The sequence below is a fragment of the Galendromus occidentalis genome, unplaced genomic scaffold (assembly GCF_000255335.2).
Source record: "Galendromus occidentalis unplaced genomic scaffold, Mocc_1.1 scf7180000077366, whole genome shotgun sequence".
Classification (NCBI taxonomy): domain Eukaryota; kingdom Metazoa; phylum Arthropoda; class Arachnida; order Mesostigmata; family Phytoseiidae; genus Galendromus; species Galendromus occidentalis.
Genome location: NW_003805354.1, coordinates 1 through 8,333, shown reverse-complemented (window position 1 = coordinate 8,333; position 8,333 = coordinate 1). Strand labels below are relative to the sequence as shown.

The following is an 8,333-nucleotide window of genomic DNA, read 5'->3' as shown; positions in this document are numbered from 1 at the left end:
TATACATCGTAGAAGGCTAAGATCACCACGATCGGGGTGGGATTTCCGAGCATGAGCCATCCCTCTACCCGGGAATCTTTTTCAGGCAAGGGCAGCCAACTCTGAGTAAGTCCCATGTCGAGCGAGGCCATGATCTGTAAACAAAGAACAGAAGTTTTACACCAGACTTTCTCCAGTTCCACCATGGAACTTCTCGTGCATCCATTTCTACTTATCTTCGAATATACATATCACTCATCAGACTACACCGGCTCTCCGCGCGAAGCTCGGCAATTTGTCATCCCCGCATTCGCGTCCGGGATCGGATACGGTGCCAAATCGGTCCCCTGTTTTCCAGAAGAGCAGAGCCTTCGCGCTCGACTTCTCTTCTGGTCAAACTTGCCCGGGGAGGCTTCTACTGTCATAGAATATGACCGTGGACCCCCTCGAACGCTCGAGCGAGCGACAAGCGTAGGGGCGTGATTGCACCAGTTTCAGAACAGAAGAATTCCGCGCCTCGTAGCTTAGCTTCTGCAGCTCGAACCTCTCGTGCTCGTTGCTGATCGCGATGGTGCTGATGCGGCAGCGCACATCTTCGCAGCTACCGTCGGCGTCGCCGCCGTCGACTTTGTTGTCGATGTTGTTGTTGGCTAATGCGGAAAGTGGGTCAGTTACTTCACATCGCCACCGCGGCGCGGCCAGCCAGCTAGCTCGCGCAAGGTGTATGAAGTCACTGCCGCCCCGAAGACTGTCGCCCCGGAAGAACTGACTATGAGTCGCGACTACGTCGGCAGACAATCCCCGGAGGACGCACTGGGACAACGGCTTGCTTCCATATCTTGCCCGATGCTTACTTGTTTGTCCGCCCGCCACGCCGCATGCACGCCGTTCTTTTGTCTTTTCTTTGGACAACACTTGGAGCTCCACAACGCGCAGCGTGGAATTCACTGACTCGCAAAGGGTATGCGATCCGAAAATTTCGGTGGAAAACGTTGATGATTGACGAATCATCCGTCTAACGATCGAAATGGGGCAGACATTCGCGGTGTCTCCTGGAGACAAATAGGAGATGGACATGGGAAACTCCCCTTCTGAAAGGTACGAGGACCGATCGGAATCGCCTACGGGACTCGACGACGAGAAGGGGATGACCCGCTGGAAGTTTCAAGGTCCCCGACCGCGAGGATTCGAGCGACGCGAAACGATCGTTTCAGACTCGGTGATTCCGTCGACAATATCGATGTCAGTAATGATAATCACAACAGTTATTGTTGCTATCGGAAGGGGACAAGCGTGCGATCAGCGGCTCCAGATGACGAATTAGGACTGAAATGAACAACATCATCGAATATCCGTCAAGGATCGACATTCATGGCGGTTCACTTTTTTCTTGTGACGGTCCGTTTTATCCATGGCGCTCTTTGGGCAATGGGAGCTACGTCGAACGAATGCTCTCAAGAATCTAAATGACCGCGAGATTGACGTAACATTCACGGTCGACAGCGTTTATCGGCCCATTCAGATTATTTTTCGGAAAAAAATTCCCTGAACGGCTGCTCTGAGCTCCCCGACTCAGAAGTCGAGGCGCGAGCTAGGACAAGCATTCCAACAGCCCTGATTATTCGACAGGTTCAGAACGAAGTCTATGATCATCGTCGTCACGACTAGAACTCCGAGTACGAAATGGGTCACGTTTTCCATCCTGTCGACAAGAATTACATTGTTCAGCTACAGCGGAAGACGCTCCCTCGTCATGGACATTCGGAGCGCAGGCGACCGAAACCTACTTCTTCCAGAAAAACGTAGCTATGACTGCATCAGATAGGCGACAAGCTATGAGTGGGGCATACACTGGAAGAGACGGAATTCAGATTCGAGGGTCCATTCGACATCACTTGCGCTTCCGCCTTGCTATTCCTCGAGGGATACGGGACCATTATCGAGGCAGACGCGGTCCGAATGATGACATATGATGCGGCAAGCTGCAGAATTTCCGAGCCCGTGCAGCCGGTAGTCACATTCCTCCAGACATGTTACGTTGTCCTTGTAGCACAATCCTCACGAAGGTCAATCACTCGCGAAGTCGATCAAGCTACAGCACTTCTGTCACAAACCAGACTCGGCAATCGAGGCCCCGCTGGGTTCGAACAATATATGATCTACAACTTGGAAATATGCACACTAAAACATTTACCTGGTGCGAGATGCTGTCGACGTGTTGTGTCCGCGCTTGCTCCACATACCACTGAGCCTCGGAGAGGCTCCTCGAGGAAATGGGACGAGCCCCGTTCGGGAGATCCCTGAGGATCTCTCGACCGACCACGGAGCAGGCTCCGTGGTCGGAGGGAGCATTTTCGTCATCGGCACCAGTGGTATTCTGGTCTCCTCGTGGAAGCCGGCAAAGAAATTGTCTGACGGGTAGAGGGCTAAGGTTCCCTCATTCGGGGAGCCAGAGGTCTTCTGAGGAAGTACCACGTGGAATCTTCTGGGGGACATTGCACCATAAACACATCGACACATGGGAAAGCGACGTGCTTTGCAACGTCCATGTGTCTCTGATGTCAACATCTCCTCTAACGAACTCTAACGATTCAAATAACCGTTGAAGCAGACTAGAACAGGAGACATGAAATTAAAATTCGATACACCACTCTTTATTGGAGCAACGCTCCAATTCTATAAAAAATAATGAAATCCGCCCGAGCGCCCTGGAGGGCGCCCGGACAGCTTGAATGACGGGTCCAATGACCCGCCCCCCTTTCTTTCGGAGAATGCAAGCATTCTCCATAACGCTGCCGCATATCACGTGAGGGCCCCCGGCCCCACACGTGAGATGCTGGATCGGGAAGTTCAGCTCGGGAGCATCAGATACCCCGAGCCTACTAATCCATCCAACTCATCTGTCGTCCCCGTCCTCTGGGGAAATGGACTCGCACCCCCTGATGGTACGGGGGTGGTCATCTGAATGAAAACAGAAAAACAATGTTATTCAAATTATTTACAATTGACCGTAAAATACCCAATAAAAGCCCACTACCTATAAGTAGCCCCTCTCTATTACAAGCCCCACCCGTCCGACGGTTCAAAAAAATAGAAGCTCCTTTCCAATACAAGCCCCCCGAAATAGGAGTATGCGAAACGCAGACACGGAGAGCGATTTGCCGATCGCATTTAACGATGAAGCCATTACATTCCGAATGAAGGGGATTCGTTTCGCGCTCATCTCACTAAAGACACCCGATGAGCTAAGAAATCTGCGCGTCGATTCCGTTGTTGTGCTCGGAGGTTGCACTAAATTCGTTCAAGCCCCGGACGTCAATTGGAACAAACCTTTCAAACAGAGAATCGAAGAACAGTGCGATGACTGGTTGCTCCATGGAGAAAAATCGTGCACTCTCAAAGGTTATATGCGGGCTCCGCCGATGGACGCGTAGCTGAAATGTATCGTCGACTCCTGGTCGCGACTGACTCCAGAGATAATCGCGAAATCCTTCATGGCTTGCGACTTGCGGGATATCGAACGCTATCGACGGTCCCGAGGACCACCTCATACACGTATTCAAGCCTGATGCAGCTTGTCCAAATGGTCTGGCCGAGCTAATTGAATGCACGAGGAATTTAAAAGTCCGCGAAGAGTCAGATTCCAGTCTCGAAAGAGAAGAGGAAGAAGAGCCTATTCTCCTGACAGAAGTCTCTGCCTTCCCAGAAACACACGAGAGCGACAGCGATATATCGATTTGTGAGATATGACGTACCTTTGTGGTATTGTAAATACTTAAGAGTTTGTAGACATAATCTCTAGGATGAAAGAGATGTCTTCATACAGGAAAATGCAGTCAAGCAGTGCTCCCATTTGTTTTGATCATCGGCGTTCCTCAGTCCAAAATTAGGGTATTAGAAGCCCCTCTCCAATAGAAGCCCCTCTCCAATATGAGCCCTCCCCAAGAGGCTCTCGAAAAGAATAGACGCCCGGGCTTGTATTGGGTATTTTACGGTATTTAAGTTTGAGAAGAAAGAACAATTGTGCAGAAAGAAATCAGGAGTGATAAAGGACACACCTAGCACCCCTGGGGCCGTCAGGATAACGACCGCAAGAGCGCCCCCACCGACCTTTATGGCCCGTCCTACCAACCTGGAGTAGGTGGTGGGAGCGGGGTGGCGGTCGGGGAAGCGCTCATAAGCGACGGTGCAGTCGCCCCCTTCAGACCCTCTGCTCCAGGAGGGCCGTCTTGATCGCCTCGCGGGTCGGCTCCCCACTGTCCAGGCAGCCGCTCGACCTGGAGCCGACCCCGGCCCGCCTATCGGCGCGGTCCGACTTTCCAGCTCCATTTCATCTCTCGGCATGTCGCGCCTGCGACGAACCCCCCTCGGCGATGAGCTCCTGGACGGGCTTCCTTGACTTGAGCCGTCTGTTTACCACTAAACGTAGCGTCTCCTCCCGCAGCTACAACGCCGCTGTTGTCTTCTGCTGGCCTTTCGCCGGCTTCTGGTCCCTCGGCGACTTCTACTTTTGTATTTTACGATTTCGTTCCTGGTCCGTGATTTGCTTCTAGGCATATCGCTTTATCCAGTCGAAGACTGGATAACGAAACCATGGACGCCCCCTTTTTATACAAAAAAATCACTCCGGGAAAATTGTTTCTATCTCTGGATTATACCGTGTTAGATAAAATAATGCACCTAGAACAACTATGTTAGCCCAGAAAAACGTCACAATGGAAAAAGTTTCCTACGACGCGCGAAACCACACGCGAAACTCCGCGCGGAACCACACGCGAAACTCCGCGCGAAACCACAGAGTGACGTCAGACAAAACTATTCGAATCAAACTTCATTGTTTATTCAAGTGATAGATAGATACCAGTCACTGTGATCACAGTCGCTAAGATTACCTACGATAGTGAAGAGCTTCCTCACGCTCACGCTCTTCGGCTCCATTTGACGACCCGGAATACTTCGTCTCGTGGACGGTCGAAGGATACACTTCTGATCCAACGGAGAACTGCAGATCAGCCAGATCACCTTCGGAAGACACCAGAACTGTCGAAGAGGGAAAATGTCGCTACTCGTTCCTTCCTCATAGTAGAGACCTTCCCATGGATTCCAAATCTCCGCTGGAGGGGAGACTGACAGCGACGAATTGAAAAGCGGCTGACTGATGTTCAGCCGATCAGCGATGCGCTTGGTGACACTCAGGGACTGTTCTGGATGACAATCAAAGAAAGAGTCAATAAAGCTCGGCAACCTAAAGAAACATCACCGGAAACCAGAAAACTCACCAACTGTTGAAACCCATGAAGTTGCGATGGAGGTGACAGCGCTTGTGAGGATGAGGAAAATTGACGCAAGAATCAAGCCAAGGAGAAACCAACAATTGATTGATTTCGGACGAGAGGAACACAGCCGAATATCCCTTGGTGGGATAAACGGATGAACATCATCAGAAGGTTCATCAACGGTGGACATCTCCATCTCGGCGCGAGAGTAATTCTCGTAGAGCATGATTGTCTACTCATGAGTCCGAACGTAGCCACTTATACGATTAGGACGAAAAGGCCCTTTCCTGGCATGTGAACATTATCTCAAGGTTCATATTTCAACATCTTCAAAAACATCGATGTATCTCATTGCTCCGAAACAACGAAACTCGGAGATCGGACCATCTCGATCTATCTGTGACATCTGAGGCTGATACCTGACATCGGTAAGATAGGTAAATGGTCTGGTAGCTTCCAGAACGAAATTCTCAAAGATTAGATTACTCAATTCGAGAGATTCAGCTCGGCTATGTTCCTCAGCAGTTTATTCTGTCTGTAACGTCGCTAGAATATAATATACGAGGACTACGATCACGTGAACGGGGGCTGTTGAAATCTGTCTTCCCGTGCTCGTTGTCAGTACGCTTAGCTAGACTCCTACGCAGTCTTGGTTACCTTTCCCGTTCTTCAGTACTCGTATATAAACGTGCTCCGCTTCAATAAAGATTACTGGGCACTAGGCATATTCTGATTCTCTGGTGCTGTTGCTAATATCTTCTGTGTCTTAAGAACCCCCGAAAACTGAATACTTTCTTCCGCCGGTCGCATTCGGACCCAGTCGCGCAATCATTCTCCACGAGGTTCTTCATTGAGATCATATTCTGATGCGCTCAACGGAGCGAGCGCATACGCGACCGAAGCAGAGCGAGACGCGCAAGAGCGGTCCCGAGTTCATCATCCCTGACTGATGCGGTCAGGACCGCTCCGACGAGTTTCCTGGCACCCGTCTTCTCGACGGCAGATCTGCGAGAGAATGATCTCGGAGTATCGCGGTATAATTGACGCGCATCCAATGAGACGGCGATCGACCTGCCTGACGACTGCTCCCGACATTTGGGTGCAGTGAATCCAGGCAGGGATTCAGCCGCGTTGGTTCTGTTTTTGGACCACTGAGACTTTCGCAGGCTTTGCTACTCCTCGCTCGAAAACATTGGGTGCGCGGGTCCCATCAGGAGGATTACTCGTCTCAGGCTGGAATATGAATCGGAAATCTTACCTGTTATTGAGCCAGAACACGAGCATGATGTTACGTGCGATCATGATAGCGAATTGAACGAGCTGCAAAATGGTAATGTATTTCTTCCACCAGAGGCATTCCTGGATAGGAGGGCCGCAGGCGGACAGGAAGTAGTAGCCGTACATCACAACATGGATCAGGGCATTGAAAGTGAGCTCAAAGCACGCAAGGGCGAAACCCCATAGGTGATGTAGAAGTAAACCGAAAACGTGACCGAGACGTGATGGAAAACGTGTAGAGTGGAAACCTGCGGCAAAATCCATTATTCATTGGAGGCATATCTCGTTCGGCTTGGAAGAGCGAGGGAAAATCTCGGAGTACGTATCTTACCTGTCTGAAACGTTTCCTCAGGACGAAAAGTACAGTTTCAATGCACTCCGTCAAGCGCAGGACGAGGTAATACCAGGGCACGTTCAGCAGCAGGAGTGTCGTGGGGTGATCTCCGCGGTCCGGCGAAGTGAACCACATGGCATAGTGACCTGAAGGGGATCAACACTCGTCACGAGGAGCCTGTCGATGGTCGTATAGCAATATAACGGATAATATATTATGATAAGTAGAGCCAGGCGTTTCAGGCACTAAAAACGCGCCAAATAGGCAGGCAAAAAGGCACTGAAAACTTGCGAAATAGGCACTTAAAACGGAAAATAGGTATTTATCACAATGGAACAACCAGTCCTTCAAGTTTATTTATTCGGCTACGGGAACATTACACAGACCAATAGATATGATGTTTTACATTTTTCGGCGGTTAAGGAGTATCGTCTAATCGGATAGAAGCGCCTTATAACGAGAGAAAGATCTTTCGACGTCGACGCTCACCAGTGGAGCAAAGGTGAATGAAGAGAGTTCAGAGGCGCTTAAACTGGAAATTTCGTCGGACAGTCCTTCGCCTTCGAGAGCTCGCTGGATCATGGAGACCGTTTCGAATCCGGCATTTTTTTCCAACACTCTTTCGAGTTTAGATCTTATTAGCTCAGCCTTTTGACCGACACCGCCAATCAGACTCTGCCTGATCTCACCAACGATTCCGAGCGTTATCGACAGACGCTGAGAACTGCATTCCAGTCTCGTTATGCTTTCTGGGAGTCGGCAGTAATTTGAGGCAATCGAAGCGAGGTTGGATTTCACGAAAGGATCGACCATGAGCTCTTTCGATTTCCGAATCGCCGCTGCCTCGCTACCATCGAGCTCAGCCAGAACTCTCGTGATTTCGTTCAGGTTCCTCGCGTAGTACAATGCTGCAGACAACCAAGTGCCCCATCGGCTCAGGACAGGTGCGGGAGGGAGCGGAACAGACGGTGCTACCTCTCGGAAAACTTGGACTCGAGATGGAGCCTTAACAAAAACCTTCTTCACGTTCGCGATCAAGGAGTCGACTTCAGGGAAAGAAACGCGAATCTCTTCGCAGACTCGATGTACTGCATGTGCTAAACAAGTGACATGGATCATTTTGGGGAAGAGTACACTCAAACCGTTCCCTGCCTTCTTCATGTATGGCGCTGCGTCCGATATGAACAAGAGGACTCGTTCATGCTTGATGCCGGTCGGCCAGAGTAGACTCAAGGCATTCGTGAATGCCTGAGCGATGGTAGCGTGATTGGTACGCTCGACAATTTCACATCCCAGTAACATCGGTTTCGAAGCCTACTTCCGCGCTGAGACAGCCGATGACAGTATTAACTACGTACTGGCCTCGGGAGTCGGTGGTTTCATCTACTGAAACCCAGATCCGATTATCCCCGACGGTGTTTCGGATCCTCTCCATAGTCGCTTCGTACAGTTTCCTCAGGTAATTC

The 8,333-nt window shown here is 50.5% G+C and overlaps 1 pseudogene; it reads right to left on the bottom strand.

Annotated features, from left to right (window-relative positions):
- Window positions 1-7,299: 7,299 nt before the first annotated feature.
- On the bottom strand, window positions 7,300-8,329 carry LOC108864125 (uncharacterized; annotated as a pseudogene).
- Window positions 8,330-8,333: the final 4 nt, after the last annotated feature.